We start from the raw sequence: 25,282 nt of genomic DNA, 5'->3' as shown, positions 1-25,282 counted from the left end.
AATTCACTGAGCAGACTATATCAGTATTTCCTTAAGTTGCAAACTTTGATATCATATACAATTACATGGGTTGTATGAAAATTCAGAAATAATAATTCTTAATGTCATTAGATATGACTGGGGCATATCAAATTTTTCTTTAAATGCAGATTGTTATATATGTTATTTCTGATTAAAATATAGATGAAACATATTTCTCAGGTTGAAAGTCTGCTTTCTTTGCCTTTGTTCAAATTACACAGTGGCTGAATGTCTGTTATATTATCATTATTTTATGAATGGATATATGATCAAATGTAGTTCTTAAATTACCCTCTCTCCTTTCACATGCAGAAAAAACTATACAATTTCATCACAATATATTTTATATCTTCATAGTAGCAACAATAACTTATGTGGAAGAGAGCGGGTGGGGTGAATGTGGATAAATTTGCAAATATCTGATTTAAAAGTCTCTCACCTTCTTGCACTTGGCAATTGTTACATTGGAATCGTCTTCACCAAAAAGTATGTGAGAAGATCACTCATCCTACCTTCCCCATAAAAATTTTACTTTGACTACATCAAAGGCCAGAGTGAAAGAGAAGAGGATACAGGAATTTGAAACACCACAGAATTAAAAACAGAACTGTGAATATTTAAGGATCAAAACTGGTTGGAGACAGAGGCATGAGATTGACTCATAGGAATGACTCCAGTAATTTGGTAAGTAAAATCCTACTTTTATGAGTTTTGATACCTACTTTTGAAAAATACTGCACTTGAAAGAATGAAGGGTCTTAGAAGAAGAGGGAGGTCTCTAACTTTCCTGAGATCACCCACAAGGGCCACTGGCATAAAAGAAAAAAATCTGCCCAGGTGCAAGACAAATGCAAACAGTATAGTGTGCTCAAGAAAGACTGACTCCCTAATGGTAGCCCGAGTTCCAGGATTCAATTAGCAAAGTCAATGTGATTTGCTCACTCATCCCAATTCCCACTGCTCTCCCTGGTCCCTCATACACACTCTCACTCCCCACACATATTTTCTTGCTATTTTTTTCTATTTTCCTTTTTGTTTTCTTACCTGTAAGAATTGCGATAACTGTATCTAACTCAGAGTCACTGAGAGGTCTAGACAATGCCACACCCATTGGTCCATGATGACCCTGAATGATTCATGTTTGCTCCTTTCCCATGGAGCCTTCTGTTAAAATGCATGTGTTCCCAGGATGGGACAATACCAGAATATTTAGTTCCAGATTCTGCCCGTAAATAAGCTTTTGGTAGAGAAAGACAGCCTAAAAAAAGAGGGGTCAAGAGTGAGGAAGTAGGGTTTAGGAAGGGGAAAGAAGACTGGACTAAGGAATGGGCAGGGAAGACCCACTCCTGCCTATTTCGTGTTTTATGTTTTGCTTAGCCTCATCCTGGCCACAAAGCTTATTCCCTGAAAGTTTATTTTTAAAATATTCTGAGTTAGAGCGGTCCTTCTTCTATTGAGCATAAAAAGAGGTTAGCCCTGACCCAGTGTTCAAATGTGCATTGGTCTTTGCTGTGACAGACTGTAAATCCCGCTTGAAGGTCTCCTTGACTCCTGGCAGGCTGAGACCTCACACCCTGGCATAGAGCACAGCCCCACAGGGGGTAAGAACTCTTATCAGTGAACAAGCCATGTGTGGCTCAGTATCTCACCTAAGTCACCACCAAGTGGCTATTTCTGAGTGGCAAAATCACTTCCTTAAGGTCACATTGCTAATAGGTGACAAAGTGAGCATTCTAAAAGAGATCAGGCTTCAAAATAATTCTTTACACCGCAGCACACAGTATCTCAGAGTCAGAAAATCTTTGATTGATCAGTTGATTAGATTGGGCTATTTGTAGGTTTTGTAGGATATTTTAAAAATTTTCCCTTGTTTCATTTACTTCTTTTTTAATATAGTTTTTTTTTTTTTCCTCAGATTTTTTTTTTTCATTTGTCTTTCGTTCATCTCCAATTTAGCTCTAGTAGTAAGGCTGGGCATCCTGAAGAGATTCCATATGCCAGATGCCCTAGTGTGGCCATCTGATGGGGCAGTTGGCTCAATCATTGACTCACAAGCATCCAAAAATGCTGGAGGAAACAGCAAACACAGCTTCAAAGGTTTTAGTGCTAATTTTCTGTGCGACCTTCAGCAAGTCCTGTAACTGTTTGAACTTCAGTTCCTCGTTTGTAAAATAATGTGTTTGAGCCAGATAGTCTCTAAATTTCCTTCAATATTTCTAGAATTCTAGGCTGAAACAGAAAATACTATTGATGTAGTGACACAGAACATTTGTTTACTTGCTGTCTTATGACCTATTACTACTTAATATATAAAAGGTATGGTAAAAAGTAATGCACAAAATGCCATTTTAGTTACTTTATACTTATGTTTAAAATTCCAATTTCTTTATCACATATAGTGATGTGGTTTCTGTGTAAAATTGACTGGAATAATATTTGCATGAGTAAAGGGAAGAAGAGTTAGAACAAATGCTCTACAGATTTTATTTAATAGATAAGACAATATGTCTGAGCAAAAAAAAAATCTATCATATCATTAAATATTTAGTCACTAATTGCTTTTTGTTCTACCTTATCTTATAGGAATTAAATCTAAGGTCCTCAGCAATTCAGCCGTGGAGTCCCACAATATTCAAGAACAAATAATATATTGAACAGCACATTTAAAAGACAAAAGATAAAAAGGTGTGGAAGTAAGAGATGAGGTTACAAAAGTTAGTTTGACAGTATTTTCTCTTCTCGCAGATTTTCCCAGGAGACCCTTTTAAAGAGGCATAAACAAATGTTGCTGCCTCTGATGATTTATCACACAACAAGCCGACAGAGCACAGGAGCATGTTATCTGGGCCTCTGTAGTACAGGGGCTAATTCAGAAAACGAAGAAAGACCACAAGTGCAGCAGTGGAAGCAAATGCTCTGCGTCATTCAGCAAGAAAGCAGATGGGAGCTTGCAATCGCAGCTTATTTAAAAGGATAGCTTATAAATATGGTGTGTTTGTAATTTTAGCATTACATTTTCCTCATTTATAAAAAAATCTAAACAGAATCTAGGAGAATTTCATCATAGATGGTTAACGGCAATAAATGTATATTGAATAATTTTACTTCACTTCTACTTTAGCTACACATTGATTACAGTATGGGTGTGATTCACTGTAAATACACAAACACATGTACACATTTATCTATAGTTATCTATAAAATGTACATATCTAATCATGTGTTTATTGTTGTTATTATTGTGCTTATGCTTATATTTATATTTGCATAAAACATGCTTTTGTGTCACTTGTTCCTGGCTTTTTATTCAAAGATTGAGAAGGTTAATGAAATAGATAACTTTTTTCAAATGGCTACTTATTATTTTTCCACATAGACTTTCACTTTTAATTTCAAACAGATAAGCATTAAACAAAGTTTTTACTGTACTCAAGAAAACTTACATGACCACTACAGGAATAAGAGGACTCATACATAAAGGATATATTGCAGAAATCCTCACTTACATCGGCTTAGGTACAAATTGTGTTTTCTTGTTGAGACTATTCCTTTGGGAAACAATGTAATACAACAGAAAGCATTCACTTATTATTCTTATTATAAAAATATAAAAGTGTAGCATTTAATCACCCACTTGCTTTTAGATTATTACTAATTGGAGTTAAGCTGGCCAAGGAAGGAATGACGATTCAAAGGAATTAAAATGTATCCTTATTTTCCCCAAGTCATCAATTTTTCTGGTTTTTCTCCAATGTTTACCTTTTAGTATCCGGAAGTCTTTATTGTCAGAGCCTGCCTGGGAGCTATGTGCAAAATAAGAACTCAGGCTTGAAAATAAGATTAGTCCTGGTTTTGAATACCAGCTATTTTGTCAACTAGTTGTGTAACCACGGGCAAGAATTTGACCTCTCTGAAATATATGTACAATAAAGATGATTGTACATGCCCTGAAATATATGTTGGGAAAACTTAATTAATCACTGTGTATATCTATCATGGCTAATACATTGTGGTATTAAATAAATATTAGTTAATATCTTATCAAAACTTGCTCTTAGGTAAAATCTTTCACACTGAGGTGTAAGCGACTGGTATGATGAAGAGTCATTTTATTTTAAAACAGTTTGGAAACCTAAAGATTACGTCTGTAGCATTTTGCAGAAAAGAAAACTATAATCCAGGAATGCTATGTGAATTATCCAAGGTAGCACAACTGGTTTGAAACATTAGAAGATCAATGAAAGTTCTTGAGAAAAACTATATGTACATTGTATCAAATCAAAATTTTTATTTTAAACCAACTGAAAGATGCATGTTTGCATATCCTAATATTTAATAGAAATTGCCCCATAGCCACAGGGATTAGACAGAAATGGGTAAATGTACCGATTTGAAAGAATTAGAATAGACTTTTTTTTATTTCAAAATATTAAGGAGTTGCAAATGTTTTTGTTACATGGATCCTTGATTTGAAGATTCACTAAGTGGAATACGAGGCTACTAAGAGAGATTGTAAAGTCTTAGTATTACTGTACCTTGGTACTGATTTAAATAATAGAGATAATTTAATATAGTTTTAATATGATGGTTTTCATGTAAATCTTAATCTCTTTTCATATCCAAGTTCTGATTCTCCATAGAGTGACCAATTTGCTAAAGAATTCAGGACATCTTGACAAATAGCATATTGTAACATATAGATTATAATTTGAAATTTGCCAATAATTTACTTTGAAAATACAGGAAATAAAATTCAGATACATTTCATGTCATATTTTAAGATTAAAGAAATAGTTCGTCCTTGCTGCTACTGTTTTCTACAATAATATTTTGATTTACAATCTCCAGATTACCCATAGCTGTGTCAGATTATAATTAGGTTGTATTTTGAAACATGAACATTAGTAGAATATTTTCATATTTATTTTAATTGAAAGTTCTTTGTAAGTATTTAAAATAGTACTAGTTGGTCGTGGTATAGCATCTTCTAGTGATTTCAAAATAATGAGAAAATATGAATATTTCAAATCTTTCTAAATAACTTTCGTTTAGAGGGAAGTTTCTTTACTCTATTGAAAGCATAAAGAAAGTCAGTTATAGTTGAAATATGTGGTCTTTAATTTCTGGAGTTCTATTCTTCTGTTAAAATCCAGAGAGATGTTAGCTATTTGTCTTCATCGGGCCAAGAAAGAAAAGTCTTTCTACATTTCTCTGATTAGATACCTTTTGTTAACACAGAGTGAATTGTCTCCATACTACAGGAAACCTTAGCCACTAATGGATGAACTCCACTGCTGGATAATAGAGAAAATAATTTAAGGGACAGAATATTCATAGATATTAACACTGATAGAACTATGAGCAATTTACATCCCCACTGTCCTTGGTGACTCATCTGAACTACAAGATCCTTTATAAAATTTTATTTGAAGCAACCTTTTCTTCTGATACAAAATAAAATATTTCTGTTGAAAAATACTAGAAATAGGAAAGGAGAATGAAGATCATCAAAAATCCTTCTAACTTCTGTTAACATTTTGTTACTTTTTAAAAATCATACCTCTTTGTAGAAATACAGCCATATAAAATTCGCATACATACATATCTAAATGTAAGTACCTCTTTGGAAGACATATATATATATATATATATATATACATATGTAAAGAGAGAGCAAGAGGATATATATTTGATGTATTTTGAATATTTACAAAAGTATCCAAAGATGTTGACATTGTTTAAACTATCTGTATTACTTAACAATATATCATCAATGTTTACTGAGTAATGAAGTATAATTCTAAAAATAATTATAATTGATTCATAATATCTTCATATGAATTCCACATTTATTTAATCAATTCTTTATTGAGAGACATTAAATCATTGTTAATATGTCATAAACAGTGTTCCAATAAAAATCTTTGTAAACTAAATTTTACACACTTTAATGATTTCTTCTTAGATTAGTTATTCCTCCTTAAGTGGAATAGGAAAGGAGATGCTTCATTCTCCTTGGAATGACCACAATCACCAAGAACAAACAAACCAAATAACAATAAAGATATCAGATTCTTTCATAAAAATTGACCCCATTATGTTTCTGTGATTCTCTCTAACTGAAAATAATTCTCTCCTTAAATCAACACAAGATTAGATTACAATCATTTGCATATTATCTTACTTTTCCTACTAGATCAACGGTTACTAAGGACTTTTTTAATCCTTTGTGGTAGCACAGTACTTTAAATTAGTAGATGTCCATATATATGTGTTGAATCAAATCTAGTTAGAACTCAAAAAAAAGATGCTATTTTACTATATTTGTTCTAATTAATCTTAGAACTCTTCCACCTCAAGAAAACCCTAAAAATAGTCATAACATTAATAATAATTCCTACCTATGTCAAAGGAAATTTAGGGAAAAATTAGAAATCATAATGGGAAAATATTTATAAATGAAAAACTTAATATAGATTATACATTTTGTTGTTAGCCAAATGGACTAATTTATACATTTTTTGCTACTCCATATCTGACCTCTTAATGTAATGAATTATAACCTGAGAGCCATGAAACTTTAAAGATGTCTGTACTGGAAAAGCATCTATTAGACTTTGTGTTTTCTGCCAACCTCACAGCTCTTTCCGAGAAAAATTGAAATTTGATCAATTTCCTTCCATTCACAGCTGATTGCATGGGGTGATATAGGGTAGAGTTGTCCAATAGGAGCACAATGTAAATTTAAATTACATATGTAATTTAAAATGTCCTAGTAGCCACATTTTTTAAAAAGTAACAAAAAAATGCAGCTCAAATTAATTTAGTAGTATTCCTTATTTAACCTAATATACAGAAAATATTACCATTCTAACATGTAAGCAGTATAAAAATCATCAATGAGATTTTTACTCTTTTTTCATAGTAACTTTAGGAATCTAGTATGTGCTTATTGCACATCTCCATTCAGACCTACCGTATTGCAGTGGCTGACCTAGTGACTGCCACATTGGACAGCACAGATCTATAGGTGGAGGTCCAAGGCAGCTTGGGATAAACTATCACTAACAAGGAAAAAACTTGAGCAGTGTCCTTTAGTTATAAATCTGAAGCAAGAGAGTATGTAGCCAACCTGGAGAAATGCCCTTTTCTTCATGTATTGGCAAAACATGTCCTTCTAAATACCCCAAGGAATGGAAAACTCTAGAAAAGGGTGTAAAGGTTGGAACTTCCAGGATGGCAGTGTGAGGGGATTGGGGAAACCTTTTCCAGAGGGAGGCATCTACTAAGCTGATCAAAATTGGCAATGGTAATCATTCAATGTCTGCAGATTGCTCAAAGGGCTTGCAACAAATTGAGAAGCTATTATTCAACAAAATCTAAGGAAACTCAGTAAGATCAGGGTGAAACAAAGATGTTCTAGTTAGGGACTGCGCCCCTCCCTCACAGCTAAGCCTTGTGGAGCAGCTGTTCCAGTGGGCTCCACAGCTGAGTGGCAGCACCCATCTTGCCGAGCTCCCTGGGCTGGAAGAGCAATTCCAGGTAGATGTGGCAGTGGGGGAACATGGGCATATTCTATCTTCCCAGACTCTGCAGAAGATCCAGAGTGGGCTGTGGTGTAACCCAGCAGAAGTGCTAGTTCTAGGCAAGTACTAGTACAGTCAAGTACTAAACAAATAAAAATCAACCAAAGGAAAACAATAATCCTTGGGGACAAATCAGTATCCAGATTTGCTATAATAGAAGGGAACTTCTTTAACCTGACAAAGTGTATCTACACAAAACCCCACATCCAACATCACACCTGATGGTAAAAGACAGAAAGCTTTCCCTGTAAGATCAGGAACAAGGAAGGATGCTTGCTCTGTCTGTATTCAACATTGTACTGGTGGTTCTAGCCAAGGCAATTAGACAATTAGATAGGAAACAGAAATAAAAAACATCCAGATTGAAAGGGAAGAAGTAAAGCTATCTCTAATTACGTATCACATGCACTGTATAAGGAATCTGCCAGATATACTAAATTAGCAAATAAGTTCAGAATAGAAGATCCTCACATAAGATCAGGATTCAAAGTTTGCAAGATACAAGATCAATTATATTTCTCTATACTAACAATGAACAATCCAAAATGGAAATTAAGAAAATAATTCGGCCGGGAGCCATGGCTCACGCCTGTAATCCTAGCCCTCTGGGAAGCCGAGGCGGGTGGATCACTCAAGGTCAGGAGTTCGAGACTAGCCTGAGCGAGACCCCGCCTCTACTAAAAAAAAAATAGAAATAAATTATCTGGACAACTAAAAATATATATAGAAAAAATTAGCCGGGCATGGTGGCGCATGCCTGTAGTCCCAGCTACTCGGGAGGCTGAGGCAGGAGGATTGCTTAAGCCCGGGAGTTTGAGGTTGCTGTGAGCTAGGCTGACGCCACGGCACTCCCCCTAGCCCGGGCAACAAAGTGAGACTCTGTCTCAAAAAAAAAAAAGAAAAGAAAAGAAAATAATTCCATATTTATAATAGCATCAAAAAGAATAAAATACTTAGAAATAAATTTAACAAAAGAGGGGTAAGACTTTTACACAAAAAATATATACACAAAACTATAAAACAGTGTTGAAAAAAATTAAAGAAGACTTAGATAAATGGAAAGACGTCCCATGTCCATTCATTGGAAGCTTGCATAATGTTTAAATGGCAGTAATCTCCAAATTCAATGCAATCTCTATCAAAATCCCAGCTGGCTTTTCTGCAGAAAATTACAAGTTGATTCTAAAATTTACATGAAAGTTCAAGAAACCAGGAGATACAAACAATCTTAAAAAATAACAAAGTTGGAAGACTCACTCTTCCTGATTTTAAAACTTAGTACACAGCTACAGTAATCAAGACAGCGTGGTGCTGGCATAAGAATAGATCAATGCAATAAAAATTGTGAGTCCAGAACTGAACTTCCATCTTCCACCATTCACACAAGTTAACTCAAAATGGTCACAGACCTAAATATAAGAGTTAAAACTATAAAATTCTTAGGAAAAAATAAATAAATGTTTATGATCTTGCATTAGAAATGGTTTCTTACCTATGACACCTAAAGCACAAACAAAAACAAAAAAGATACAATATACTTCATCAAAATTAAAAACTATTGTGCTTCAAAAAACACCTGGAAAAAAATGAAGACGATGTCTCTTGTTCGCAGAACACTTCTTTACTGCAGAAATATTTCTTTCCCAGAGATGATACTTTTCAATGTACAATCAGGTTTAAAAGAGCTGAAATCTTAGAAGAAATTACTGAGCTCATTGATTGACCTGAGGAAGGGTGTTGATTGTCCATACTAGAACCTTCCCTTGCCTCCTGCTATCTGGGACACCAGTTCTCCGGGCGGGTGCTGTGGCAGCCCTTCCCAACACAATCCCCAGGGTGGATGCAGTGTCTAAGGATTTCAGTTCCATGTCAAAAAAGCGATTAGAATTGCCTCTCTCCTTCCAGCTGCCCCAGCCTAGACATTAGTAAGCGCTTTGATTTGTCGAATATTTAAATGCTAAGAATAGGTTGAAAGACATAGACTGTACATCCTGCAAGTCCATGTATATAAGTGTGTTTCACCTTAGAATGCTGCTTGTAGATGTTGTCTACACCCCAGCCTATGAAGTCTGTCATGCCTGTGCTATTCGTGCCTTGGCATCTGTGTTAGGGGATGATTTCCAGTAGTCAGTTTCAAAACCCTTTCACACTTTACCTCTGCTTTTCTCAGCTGCTCAGCTGCTCTCTTCCCTGTCCTCATGCACATGAATCTGATTTAAGATCCTTTGACCCCCATCATGCTTTGTTAGTGTGGGACTGTTCGACACATTTCCTTGACACAGGACAGTCCCAGGCAGGCGTCTAGATAGATTGATTATAACATTTCACCATTACTTTGTAGGCAGTTATGCTTTTATCTAAGGCAGTTTGTGCCTCTAATTAATAAGATCCCAAATCAGGGCATGAATAATAAAAGCAGCAAAGCATATCTTTGCAGGGGCCTATGAGTTAATCTGGCACAAGAATTCTGCCCACCCCACACTTCACCCCTAGGTCTACTCCCACCCTTTTTAACTAAGGTAAACTGAGCAAGTTGTTATTCCTTGCATTCTGAAAGACCCCAACTGGTACATATTTGTATAATTGTTCCTGATATACAAAGCACTTTCATTGACTCCATACTATAGGGAATGCCTGTCCTATACACTCAGAAGTCACAGATGTGCCCCCAACCTCAAAGAAGATATATAGTGTTTAGATTCCCAAATTCTAATCCAATCTTGCAACTAAATCAGAATCATTGAGCATGGGATCTAGAAAAATCTTTCCATGATAAACAGATAATTAGATAATAACTGATCTAGAACAGGGTTTCTCAAATTTGCTCACCTGTGGTTTCTTTTAATAAATACAAAAACCTCACACTCTGGGTAGAGGGTCATTTCCAATTCAAAATTGCTCTCTTTAAGAATTTTTCTGAAAGGGGTACAGGTATGAGGTTTTAGCAATTACATATTACCACCAGCTGGGGATAATTTGTCAAGCTCTGTTTTTTAAAATAAGTGTTCCTCAGGCAGATAGTGATGGGTGCTTCTTCCTCACTTTTTGCCAACCAACTCCCTTTGCCGTTTTGAAAATTACTCACTTATAGTATCTAAAAGTGAAAATAGCTCCTCATAGTCTTTTCTTTAAATCTCTTTTTATTCCTTCTCCTATCTAACTATCCCACACACTTTAAAATTCAGTGAAACTCAGCATTTTATAAAAGCTCCTTCTTTATTAGTTCTAATGCCTCGTGAGTAATTAACTGACAATTTATAGGCAAGATGTGCTTGTAACGTTTATGAGGACAAAAAATGGGTAAGAAGAGTAAGAAAGAGCCCAGATTAAGCTGGTAGTTGTAGTTAAGCCGGTGAGCCAGGTATAAATAGCAGATGGAATCCACTGTGCCCGAATGGACCACCTCACAAAGTACATGACACTCAGAGGGTGCTCAGGTCAACCTGATTTTCCAATGACAAACCTCTACTCATACCAATAGGGACCAATGTTTTTCCTTGTAGAGCTAGGATTTCACATTGTCCAGTAGCTCACTATCTTTCAGTTAATTCTGAGAATGTGCTATTTCTTAGTAGAAAGTCCCATGCTTAGATAGATGTTAATTTTAACTTCCAAAGCTTTAGGGTCAGCATGTTATATGCATGAAAATGCAACATGTCAACATTCCTATTTTACATGAAAATATCCCTTATTTTTATTTTTCAGGAAATAACATAAATATAGTTTCTGATTTTCTACGGCCTATTTTTGTTGTTGTTGTTTCTCTCGTTTGGTTATATATTTGGGATTAAAGATTAAAAGTAATAAAAATAGGGCTGGGTGCAGCAGCTGATATCTATAATTCCAGCAATTTGGGAGGCCGAGGTGGGAGGATCACTTTAGGCCAGTTCAAGACCAGCCTGAGCAATAAAGTGAGACCCCATCTCCACAAAAAAATAAAAAAATCATCAAGGCATGGTGGTACACACCTGTAGGCCCAGCTACTTGGGAGGCTGAGGCATAAGGTTCACCTGAGCTCAGCCCAGGAGTTTGAGGCAGGGAGCTATGATGACTCCACTGCACTCTAGCCTGGGTGACAGAACAAGACCTTATATCTCAAAAAAAAAAAAAAAAAACTTAAAAAAATTAATAAAAAGCATTTTGTTACCCAGAACCAATTTGTAGTAAAATGAGCCATTTTAAGCAACCCTTACTTCAGAAAACTTTTGGGTATAGTTGTAATTAAGACTTTGATTGTTGAAAAAAAGAAAGAAAGAAAAATACAAGAGTAGGAGAGAAGAAGGCACGGAGGAGAACATGAACACATTACAAGATATTCCAGAAGAGTCTGGGAAGAGAGTAAGGGTTCATGCAAACCCAGGTTCATAGAGAGCCACCCCACCGCCACTGCTCTTGTTCCTTTTCCTCTTCCTTTCCCACACCCCAGGCGTTTCTAGAATACAGGTGTATTACCCTCTAAGACTCTTTCTAGGTCATAACAATGATCTAGACCAAGAGTTTTCTACCTAAGATTTAATTAATTCCAAAGATAATATAAACTACCCCTTTGTAGTATATTCTATGTTTCCCAAACTTGAGCATCCATCAGGAAGTTATTTTCTATGTATGCCATAAGAGCAAAATAGAGAGGGCTCTACAAGGAGTCTTTCAAACTTGGAAGAACTAGGTAACCCTTAGAGTGGTGAGAACTCAGCACTGTTGAGCCAGCTCTAGGCACAGTGGAGAGCCAGAGGTCTGGAGACCCTGCTGTCAGTACTATTAAAGATTCTCAACTTCAGGGGGACAGCGATGCTTATCAGAAATCAGGAGGACTTTAGATAACATGTCCCTCAAGATTATCAACTTTTATTTTGCTTTGATGGACTGATTATCAGGAACATTCTAACTACTAAAGGAGATATCCATGCATCATGATATTCAGCAATGCAGGACAACAAATAAAAGAATTACAAGCGCTACAAATTGTATATTATAAATTCAGTGGAATTCCACTTTATATACAAAGTTTCTTGTGAATTGGGAGAGCACAGACCAATCTTTCTCTGTTAAATTAATTCCAAATGCCCTGACAAAAAAATCTAGTTTCTGATCTTTGCCCTGACCCCTGTTTATCCCATGAACACAATGCCACCCTCTGAGATGCTGTTAAATTGAGAAGCTGTTGTGTTTCTCTGATTATTCCCAATGAAACTTGTTCTGCCTCTTCATCTTGTCATCCTTTCTCCAATATCAGAAGTGTCAACATTGGCTCCACAACTTACATATTCGGAAATGATTGTGTCATCCTGTGGTAAACTTTCATCTTCCTTACAAGGTTTCTGAAGATGTTTGTTTTCTGTTCATGAAATGTTCCAGGCTACAAGGTCAGTTGACAGCGCTGCCCTCTGGCAACTTACTACCCAGCTAGATCCAAAAGATGTGTGGCAGAGACCACTAATACCCTCTCCCCCAATATTCATTCTCTCTTTCTTTATTATTTTTCAGCTCTGATTCCAATCACAAAAGAGGCACAAAATAACGAGTAAACAAAAATCCAAAAGAGCAATGCTAGTGAAGAAAGGCATCTTGTTATTAAATATGCATGGAGGGTATCCAAGGAGCCTGGCTCTGTGTGAATAAGAACTGTATTTCTAGCTGTCACTGACTTTACTCACATGATTAGGATAAGGCTTTGTATGATTAAGCACCTAATAGCTGTGTAGGCAGTAAGGGCTGGGAAGTCACAAAAAGAAGACAATTGTGGATTTCAGCCTTTAGACAGCCCAATCCCTGGAGCTGGACCTTACCAGAAGAACTGGTAGGAGGAAGGAAGAAAAACAATCTCATCAAGACAGATAAGGGCAAGGGACATCAAAAGCAGGACCCAGTAAGAATAAGTTTATCCATCCTTTAGTTGGAATGGAGAGTCATTCTTTTTTCTTTTTTTTAGAAACATGGTCTCACTCTGTCACCCAGGAGTTCAGTGGCACAATCATAGCTTACTGCAGCTTCAATCTCCTGAGCTTAAGCAATCCTCCTACCTCAGCTTCCTGTGTAGCTAGGACTACAGGCCTGCACCACCACAATTGGCTAATCTTTTAAACTTTCTGTAGAGATGGGATCTCACTATATTGCCCAGGCTGGTCTTAAACTTCTAGCCCCAAGTGATCCTTCTGCCTCAGCCTCCCAAAGTGCTGGCATTACAGGCATAAGCCACCACACCTGGCCAAGAGTTACTTTTAAGGGACTGATGAAAGATATGGCTAGAAAGAAAGCTTAGGGTCAAGCTAAATTTGGAATTCTGCCTTGGTTAAGGAGTGGGGTTGGGTGATTACTAAAAAGTTTTGGTATGTGTATTTTCTGAAAATTTCAGGATGATCACCTTTCTGCTTGAATTTCAAGTTCAAATCTGTGCCCAACACAATAAAGAGAAGTAGCATTGCTTGTGAATCTACTCTCAGACAAGTGTTCTATTAATAATATCAATTATTTTATTTAATCCTCATAAGAATCTTATCAGATAAGCATCATCATCACTGACTTTATAGATGAGAAAACTAAAGTATTTAGGGGTCAAGAAACCTGTTCAATATCATTTAAATAGCAAATGGCAAAAGCTAACTCTTGAACCCCGTTCTGTACGGTACCCAAGCTCCACCCCTTTCCATCTTACTACACAATCACACCATAACTGGATGACAGACACAAACAGAGCCGACAGCAAAAATTATACTTTGGTTCTTAAATGCTACATTACTAATAACTTTTTTATGAGAACATACAACTCAACCATGGTGGCTGAATTTCTTTCAAAAATAGAAAGGAATATAACTCTATGAGTTGATGATTATCTTCTCTGAGTATTCATTTGATCCTTATTTTTAACATAAAAGCATTCAGCTATAAAAGGCACAAAGAGTAAAATTAAATTAGAACAGAATAAAAGTAATCAATGCTTATTAGATATTCTATACCCACGATCACAAACCTTCAAGGCTATTTAAAAAATAATTGCTACATTATTGAGAGGCCTTGGCTTTGAACCACATAGTGAAAGGAGCTTGGCTTTGAAACATTTATCTATTTGCTACAAGGTAGTGCTCGATGTTTAGCTCAAATTCTGAGATTTGGAAAAAATGCTGATTCAACACTATGAGGACAGTGGTTTACTTTAGCCATTATTGCATGCCTAAGCACTTAGAATTTTTAAAGTGTAGCTCTTTTATGAATGAAACTGGAGGATATAATTTCAACTATGCAATCAAGTCACTTTATCGTGTGACATCACTCACATCAAGTGAATTTTCCTCCGGTAGTAAGCAAACATAAATAACTGTAAATGTCAATGAGCTCATTGAGTAAGCATGATTTAAAGTAATGAAGTAATCCTTGATTATAGTATTGATTACAAACAAAAATTTATAATTTATGTTTGCAAGTAGGATTTATTTCAGAATATCTGTACTTTTCCCTCAGATATATATATAGCTTTGGCTTTTACATGAACCCTTTTAGGATCCTTAATTCATATAACCACTATATAATTTACCATTTCAGATTATAAATTTCCATCTGGGAAGTCAAGAGTTTGGATTCTCACTTCCCATGCATCTTCTCATGCATCTAATCACTTCATGGGGCATGTCTCCTTTTGAGCTCAAAGCTAGGTTAATATATGATTTAAAAAGCATCTCTATTGGCTTTGAAATCTGTTGAAAGTTAGAATACACAGAACTGACCTGAGAGAAATACACACTGCCTGCAAAAATTGAGTATTTTACAATTTTAACTTTGTTTATTAAAATCAAAATTGAGAGCTCTCTATAAATCGACATCAACACATCTTTATTACCAATACTTATACCAGTTATGTGGGTAGACAGGTAGTGGAAAAGAGTGTGTAAGTATATCAGACTTAATCAAATAATTGACAAACATTTGTTGGCTATCTTTACTTCCCAATTATGCTTAGAATATTTATTTGCCGCTTAACATGGCATCAGGGACTATTCTAAGTGTTTTAACTTAATCTTTATGAGATGAATACTTTGGTTATCAGTTCTGTTTCACAGGCAAGGGACTGACGCACAAAGAGGTTCTGTAACTTGACAGAGATCACACACCTTGTGAACAGTAAAGCTGGTATATGTTCAACATGTTCTGGCTCCAGGGTCTGTGTCTTCAACTACTATCTTATTCCACCTTTACAAGTAAATTGGTGGCCCAGACAGGAACTCCCTAGGATCAGAGAGAAACCTAAGAAGGTAGTGGAAAATCCAAATGACTTGAAGTTGAACAGAAGTTCAGATTCTTATTCTTTCAATAACTAAGCATGTGATATCAGGCAAATGACTTGACTTTCCTAAGGCTTAGAAAAGAAAACTCTTTTGTAAAATAAGGAAAATAATGCCTACTTAAATGAGTTGCTCTATAGATTGGGAAAAAATATACAGAGATAGATGACAGACAGAGATACACAGTGATACAGTAGGGTATACATAGAATAAATTAAAATGAGAACACTACTTTTGTTTGAGTAGGAGACAGGGCTGAGACCAGATGCAGGGACTTGAAGACTGGGTACATAGGTTAAAGTAAACAGCCCTCAAACACAAGCTAATCAGAGGGGCTGATAACCGCAGGCAAGAACCGGCTTCAACTGCCTTTTCAGCTGTCTCTGTCACCTTACATGAATTTTGGCTAATTATTTTATAATATCATTTACATTGTGGTTTTAAAATTTCTCCACCCTTGAAATCACCATGAGAGTTCCAAAATGACCATATAAAGTATGAAAATGGGAGGAAACCCAATTCTAGGAATCACTACCCAAATTTTTAGTAAATGCCAACCTCTTAGCCTTGAATATTCCTCCTCTCCATTAGTAGTAAGACTTCCAAAGACCAAAAACCACTTCCTCCCAGTGCAGCTGTGTTGGGGTACTTTAGAAATGTTAGGGTGACCTAGAGATATTGCTGGCATAAGAACCTCTGTGGATGTGACAGTCTGCATAGGTGTGGCTGTTTTCCAAATGGCAAGGACATTCCAAGGGCAGGAGGAACTGAAAACAGTTTCTCTCCTGGGGCGGAAAACTGCTCCAGGACTGCTATCAGGAACACCCAACCTGCTGGAAAAGTAGCCTGGCAGCAATCCCAAAGTTAGGTTCTTGTTTAGCTTTAGGCTAGAAATAGCTTTGCTGAGACTATTGTGCACCTGAATATTTTAATCTTTATAAACAATCTTTAAAGTTCGCCTGTGGGATATCTTTAGGATATGTCATCTTTATGGAAATCTATAGAACATTGCTTGCCTGTGGGATGTCTTTAGACCATATTTGTTTGTATGATTTACAATGATCTTTTGTTCTTGGGATGAATAAATATGAATGAGGAATTACTCTCAGGACTCTTGGTCTGGAAAGCCTCGAGTCCCCTGACCCCATGCTTTCTCTTCTACTGTCTCTTTTCTTATTCCTGCGTGACACCCTGTTTTCAGCCCGGCCCGCTGGGGAATTCCAACACAGCTGCCCTTTTCAAGCCTGCCTGCGCTCCTCCCCGAGAACGTACTTTCGCTTTCCATAAAAAAGCTGCTTGCTTGGCTTATGTGGTGCATCCTGAAATTCTTTTCTCCTGATGGCCCCTAAGAATCTGGCAAAAACCTTCACTCGGAGACCACTAACACTTTCATTATTAGTCTTTTTATTAATCTAAATATACTGCCCAAACCAGCCCCAGAGACTACTGGTTACCATGGTGACGAAAAGAGAACTGAAGTTCTGGCTACTGAGTTCAGCTTTCTCACTCTGAAATTTTGATGAAGACATTCAACCACTCTTGGTCTCAGAATCCCCTTTAATCTCTAACATATACTGGGTATATGAGTCCACTCTCTTGCAGCTCAATTACCAATGTGAATACTACTACTCTTTCAGTCCCTGAAGAGTCTGATCCTGAGAAAAGACATATCTTGCTTTATGTCCTTAAAGGGATACCTGACATGGTCTGAATCCCTCTTTGATGGGTCGAGCAAGCCTGGCAAGCATGGCAGTTATTGACTTAGAGGTTTATTCTGGAACCTTTGAAGCCAAGTTAGGGGAGGGAGGAAAAATAAATGGCAATGGTCATTCAAATAAGAAGAACATGTAAAGAAAGAATATATCGAGACCTCAAAGAGGAGCTAAGAGTTAATACAGAGGCTAAGGCCAATCCAAAGGGCAGAGACTTGGGACAGTGCTTGAAAAAAAATAATTGGAAGACAGAAGAAACTAGGAAATTAGCTTCTAATTAGAAATGAGCCTCAATGGTTCAGTCAAAAGCAAGAGGATCTGAGCCAACTTCCTAAAATAATGACAAAATCTTTCTGTAAGGTACGTGCATATGCTGGGCTGATAAAAAAAATCCAGTGAGAACATACAATGTCCACCCTGACACATAACCTTACACTCCTCCCAATTGATGTTTCTCATATTCAATACTTCTCAAGTTAAAATGCAGATGCTGGTTCAGTAGGTTTGAAGTGGGGCCAGAGATTCTGCTCTCCTAACAAGATCCTTGGTGATGGTGACACTGTGGGCCAAGAGATCACCCTTTAGATAGCAAGTCTCCCCAAACATTCCTCTAGTATTGACATGTTTCTTCTACAAGAGGTAGTCTGGTTTCACTAGTGGAATCCCCTGACATTCTTCCATTTCTTAAACTCACATTTCCTGTCTCAACCCCTAGCAGTAAGAGATTTCTGCCAGTTCTGTACAAATTCTGGAGTTATGCATATTTGACACCTACTTCTGGTACAACTCCCGACCTTCCATATGAGCTGGGGAAATGGTGAGAGTCCAGGAGCATACAAGGGAGTGAGACCTGGCAAATAAAAGCTGCAACTGTGTGTCAAGATGCAGCCCTGGTATGACGAAGATAGAACTTTGAAAGATATTTTAAATTATACATAAAGTCTAGAAAAGTACCAGCACGACTTTTCAGCTAAACAAGAGGGTAAAAATAAGATTCACCGGAGTCCAAATTACTGCTTAAATCATTGTTTCTACAGGGTAATATATTCTGATTTCCAAAGCCAACCAACAAATAATATTTAAACATTATTGATTCATAAATTGGGGCACATTTATACACATTGTGAAAAAAGTGAAAAATATACTTGACTGAAAAGAAATTGTACCAACCAATTTGACATTACTGGTCTTTTATTTCTACTAGGTGTAAAATAAGTACACTACCTGAAGCTATAAAAGTTACAGCAAAATTTCAGTTTTAATAACCATTTTTATTGGTTTTTTTTAAACTTTAGAGAAAGTTCAGACGATTCACTTCCTTCTTGTCCATAATTCTTAATATTTATATCTACTTTAACAATTTTTGGTTTGGGAAGTCATAAGTTGCTCCAAATTCTTAAATTTGGTTGAGTTTAAATAATCAGGGATACTAATCAATATTTCAATTATTTAATTAATATTGTTAAACCAGATGTTTAAGTCACATAGTAAGAACTCTCTTCCCTCTATTAAATACTAATTTTTAAATTGATGTTTCTTATTTATACCCACATGCAACAGCACAGCTGCTCTCAGATAAAGTTTACCAGACAGAAAAGTTTGAAAATTTTTATTGTGTCTGTAAATTTCTTGAGGTTCTTTCTTTGAACATAACCTTCTTAAAACAGAATTTATTTTAGCTCTAAAAATCTCTCCATCAAAACCTTTTTAGAATTTAAATGCACTGTCACATTGAATATGTTGAAATATGAAACTATTTTTTAAAAAATAAGGATTCAGTATCTTTTTAATAGCATGTCAATATTTTTGAAATAAAAAATACATGTAAATATAAAGCTAATACATAAATATTTAGAATGCCAAAATGATCTAGTCATAAGTAAGAAAGTTAAACTTTATACAATTTCCTTTCTTTCCAATCTTATACCACCAAACTATAGAAAAAATAATAAATTCTTCCCACACACCTGTCCTCTAATTGCCAAAACACCTACTACAAAACATAAAATAATTTAAATATTCCCATCATCAAAATATAAAATAATGAAAGAAAATAATATTCTTTTCCTTTTTTGCCCTTTACTTGAAAAACTATTGATACAATCTTGAAATTCTAAAATTTTTATCACCTCACTTATTTATTTTTTTAAACTCATCTCAAGAGGGATAATAATTTTTTTCATACTAGGCAGAAGACACCTCTTCTGTCCTCCTGCTGGACTATTCTTCTATCTGTGCAGGTTATTGAAGATATAGAGCTTCCTACTGATGTGGCCTTGGGGTCTAATAGGATCCCTACTGCAAGCTTCTATTTCATGGCTCCAATTCTGTAACAGATGCCACGAGCTGCCCCAGTATCTAGTGATCTACAGAAACAACAGCATTGCCCCTCTGTTCTCAAAGTAATACACCATTTCTAGTCCATTCAGGATAGAAAACTTGGATGAAATAAGATTGAATACACTGTTCTGCTTGTCACAGGGAAAGAGAAAATTGTTGAACCCCTGAAATAGTCCTCTGAGGAGAAAAGAAAGAAAGAGATAAAATGTTTATGTATGGAGTGGCAACATCTGCACAAAGAGAGCACTGAGTTGTCAACAGCATGGGGTTCAAAGGAAAAATAAAGCTTGATAACATTTAAATTGCCAATTTAGGATTAAAAATCAATTTCCAGAATGGTTTCTTGGCTTACATGGACCCTCAGTGTAAAATTATAAAAAGAAAATAATGCAGAGGTTTTAAAAGTTACAAAACAAAAAACTCCTTTTAGAAGGTCCCTTAGTGTTTATTTCAACATGACATTTATAGACTACATCCAGTAATCCTGGTACCAATGATTTCTGAAGTCCATGGACAAGTCCTGTAGTTTCTAGGAGTCTAAATGTCTTCATCTCAGAAGACTAAAGACATTGAACTTGATAATACAAAGTACTTTACCAATACCCTGCTGAGGCTTAGTTATATTTTTCCTTCACTCATTACTGCAAAAGTCTACACCCAATCATCCTATTAACTACTCAATAAACAACACAGTTTCACTCAGCATGCATTTGCTCAAAAGCCCAAGTAAATGTCCTGACAAATTAAAATAAACTGCTATCAAAGATAAACATAAACACATTTTAAATGAATGCATGTCCATGTTGGGTTTGTTATTCTACAATTAATTGCCCATCAATAAAAAATTGGAAGAAAAACCCAAATATATTAGCGATATTTAAAGAATCCAAAAGTTCCAGGGGAGGAATGAAGTAATAAGCAGCAAGCAGCTAATTGGAAAGGCAAAATCTAATTGTAAAATTTCCAAGAGAATTGTTTTGTAGTTGCTGTAGGGAAAGAAGAGTTAATGGCTTGTCAACATGAAGCCATAGCAGCTCTTCTGCAGATATCACTACTCAAATATCAGTTAAAGCTCAAAGGCTAAACAAGACAGTATCTACGGTACTACAAGTTTTCTGTCAAAGGAACTGTATTTATCGATGAAATTGGCCTTCTACAAAGAAAAAATTGCATTTTAAAAAGTTAATGAAAAACTCTTCATTGACTTGAACAGCATGCCTTGCATTATAATAGTGTGATACTTTCATGACTGTTTCTATGGCATCTATTCAGTTTAATAATATCTAAAAATTAGTTAAATGACTTAGCAACAAATTAAAATATTAAATGTCATGCTAACCCTATAATTATTTCATAATTATTTAAAATGTATATCACTAATACATTCCAGAATTAATAATTAATTAGCTAATTATAACTCGAATGTAATTCTTAGATTTGAATGTTGTACTGATTAAATTAATTATTGTTACCATTCTCATGGGGCCACCAAAAAATTTAAAAACCAGAGTCAATATAATCTTAATTTAATTTTTTAATTTTGAAATAATTTCAATTCAGAGAAAAGTTGAAAGAATAGTATAAAGAATTTTTTTAAATAAGCATTTGAGACTAAATTTTTGACATAATGCTCCTTCACTTCTGAATATTTTTTTAATTCGTTGTCTTTTACCAAAAAAGGATATTCCCTATATAACCACAATATAATCATCAAAATCTGGAAATTTGCACTAAATACTTTATTTTCAGCTATTCCACAGATCCTATTGAAGTTTTACCAATCGCCCTAAAATGTCTTTATAGTAAAAGGACACAGTTTAGAATCATGTATTTCATTTAGTTTTCATGTCTCTTCTATCTCCTTCACTCTGGAACCATTCTTTAGTCTTTCCTCATCTTCCATGACATTGGAACTTTTGAAATTAAAGGCTGGTGGCTATTTTATAGAATGTTCCCAAAATTGTATTCACTCAATAGTTCCTCTTAGATTCCAGTTTTTCATTTTAGCAGAATTATCGCTTTCACTTGTGTGAATAAGTGATCTATATTGTTCTCATGGCTTAATTTCTTCCCTGTTCACTGAGTTTACATTTATAAAATATGCTTTGGCATTCCTTTTTAATAACTCCAGTTCCTGGACACAGCAAGGATCTGAAGTATTTACCAAAAAAACAAAAACCAAAAAATCCTACATAATAAAAATAATGTTTTAACCATAAAAATTTTCCTGTTGCTTGCCCAGAAAATGTGTACACATTTTTAACTTGCAAAGATGGAATTATACATATATCACAGTGACTATTCCCTAACAACTTCAAAATATTGATAAAACTATGTTGCTTGTTAATGAAAAGAAAGTACAAGGATTGATACAAATCATTCCAATAAAATCCTTTATGTGTGGAAGGCATGATGTTTTAGTAAAGAAAAGTAGTTCTCGCAAAGCCGTCTTCAAGTAGAAGAAAACTCTTTTTTTTTACTCTCTGGTATTCTAAACAACATATATGGTGCCACTTTTCCATTTACTTGAATAATAGCTTCTAAAACCATTGCAAATCCCCTAGTTTGTATTTCCTACACAAAGTGTCTCAATAAAAGGCAGAAGCTATGGTAAATAACATGATGGATATCAGCCCTGCTCTCTATTTCTCACACCCTGCCCCCATCCCCAAGATGTCTAAGATTTCTCTAAACAGTAGGGCTAATGGAGATCCCAGCTCTGATTGAAGACATATTGAGGCATAATGGACTACTCGGACACATATCATGGGTGACACTGCTGAAAAATCTTGTAGTAAGCACTTGTTTCCCTGGGGTGTCATCAACGCTTGTGCCGGGTCTGGTCATCTCCCTTCAATCCGTTCCTTCACAGGGATGTGCCGCTTGGAAGAGCCAAGCTGCCATATGGCATATTAAAGATCACGCCTAATAAATCTAGCTAAGCAGGCCATTCATTCAAGCTGCTTTTTAAAATATATGTGTATAATACAGTTTATTGGTTGTTTCCAACATCTGGGCTAGGGACTGAGGATAGTTTGTATCCCACACTAAGGATCCTGGTTCCCTATTATCTGCATCATTGACTTTGAATGTTAGAAAGTATATTTTCCTGCTGATGCATAGCTGTCTTTATGGGATCTTGTAGAAATACAATGTACAATGAAATGTGGTGCTGACAAAAAGGGAGAGGGGTGTTTAGCCCCCTTTTATTGCATTTTTATGCATGATTATATAACAAGAAAAATATATATGTTGTGAAGTCAAAGCTTAACATGAAGAGATAAGTATGGTTCTAAAATGGGATGGTGAAAACATTATTTATTCAGCTCAATGGTACAAGGCTGGTTTCTCTGGCTGTCTAATAATAATATCAATAATGTGGTGCATTTTAATATGGTTTCAAAAAATACGAGTTTATTTGTTTTAAAATGCTTTCCCAGAACTGTCACTGCTAAGGAAAAGACAAAACAACAATGGTTAATACTAGGCACCTCATACCACACAGAATAAAAACTATTGAACCTTTCTAAGATGGCACTTTGTCACCAAAAAAGGGGAGCATGGTATGGCTATAACAGAATATCATGTTGTTGCTATGAAAGAAAAGAAAACTGTCATCTGAGACACATGATTTTCCATCATGTTTCTGCAACTATGGAGACAGAAAATTGCCAAAGAAAGAAGGACATGGATTGCTGATTACATTCTCGTGGCTTTATCCACCTATTTATTGTTGCCTTGGGTCAAAGACTTTGAGAAGTGAGTAAAATATTCACTTTTGTAATCTATTATTGCATTTTTTTTTTATTCTTCCTTACAGTGCTTAATCCTTAATCAGTGTTTGAAGATTATTGCATTTCTAAGTAAAGCATTTCTGCCTTACAAACACAATGATCTTTTTTCCTACATAGTATCACCTTGATATTAAATAAAATCAGAAGCACAGAAATTGACATGTACCAGTGTCTTAAGCCGTTTTCTGTTGCTTATAACAGAATACCTGAAATTCAATTATTTATAAAGAAAAGAAATTTATTTCTTATAGTTATGGAGGCTGAGAAGTCCAGCGTGTAGGGACTACATCTGAGAAGAGCCTTCTTGCTGGTGGGGACCCTGCAGAGTCCTCAGGTGGCACAGGGCATCACATGACAAGGAGGCTGAGCTCAGGTCTCTCTTCCTCTTCTTATAAAGCCACCAGTCCCACTCCCATGAAAACCCATTAATTCATTAACCCATTAATCCTTTAATCCATCAATGGATACATCCATTCATGAGGGAAGAGCCCTCATGACCCAATCACCTTTTAAAGGCCTCACCTCCCAATACTGTCATGTGGGATTAAATGTCAACAAGAGTTTTGGAGAAGATATCTAAACCATAGCAATCGGTTTTATAAATTTTTCTGTTGGCTCTTCTTTTATAAAAAATTTTATTTAACGCCATATGTGAGTTGTTACTAGCTTCACTTTATAATTTAGATATTTACTATAATATTCTTTTATTTCTGGGCCCCAAAATACACATCTGGCTTCTGACATATCACGACAATACCAACAACCATTAGAGTATGTGCATGTATGTACCTATGTTAGATGCCAAAGCTCTTCAGAAACCACAAGTCTTTGAATAATGTCCTTGAAGAATTTATATCTTCAGGGTAATTAAGATATATTCAGAGGAAATAAACCCACCTCTGAATTCACTGCAGTGTGCAAAGTCCTAAATCTGGATCTTTTGGTGAGATATTTTTCCAATATCTTGGAAAAAAGAGAAATGAGGTGAGAAGAGAGAGGTGAAATAATTAGAGGAAGTGTGAAAATATGGAGATATGGAAATGAATTTGGGTTAGGAATTTAACATTTAAAACCATCTGTCACCAAATAACTGTCTTTAATGCCAAAAGTCAGTCAGAGTAAACTAGCCAACCATGGCATTGCTGATTTCTCTACCTACATAAAAGGTTAAATCGCTTTAACCACCAGGTGGCAATGACTCACCACCTTTTAGGATGTATACTTTTTTAACATGGTCATATTCTGCCTTCGTGCAGGGAAGACCCTTTGCCCACTAGTGAGATCTCTGGCACTAATTCATCATAGCAGAATGAGTGCTGCTCTGTTTAGCAATAACTGCTAAAGCTACATACTAGATTAAAATGATGAAAATCACAGTTTACTTCTGGAAATGCCAATGTGTGACTTAATGGCAACATTCAAGGAGACGAAAGAATGTACCTAACTTCCTTTCTCTTCACTACAAATCCAGGGAGGCAATTACTGGAAATTCTCATGTCTACACCTCACTCCCTCACCAATGGACTCATACCACCCATGAATCCAGAATTGTGAAT

This window comes from Lemur catta, chromosome 13 (assembly GCF_020740605.2).
Source record: "Lemur catta isolate mLemCat1 chromosome 13, mLemCat1.pri, whole genome shotgun sequence".
Taxonomy (NCBI): Eukaryota; Metazoa; Chordata; class Mammalia; order Primates; family Lemuridae; genus Lemur; species Lemur catta.
The sequence above is the reverse complement of the archived record's forward strand: the minus strand, read 5'-3'. Positions refer to the sequence as shown.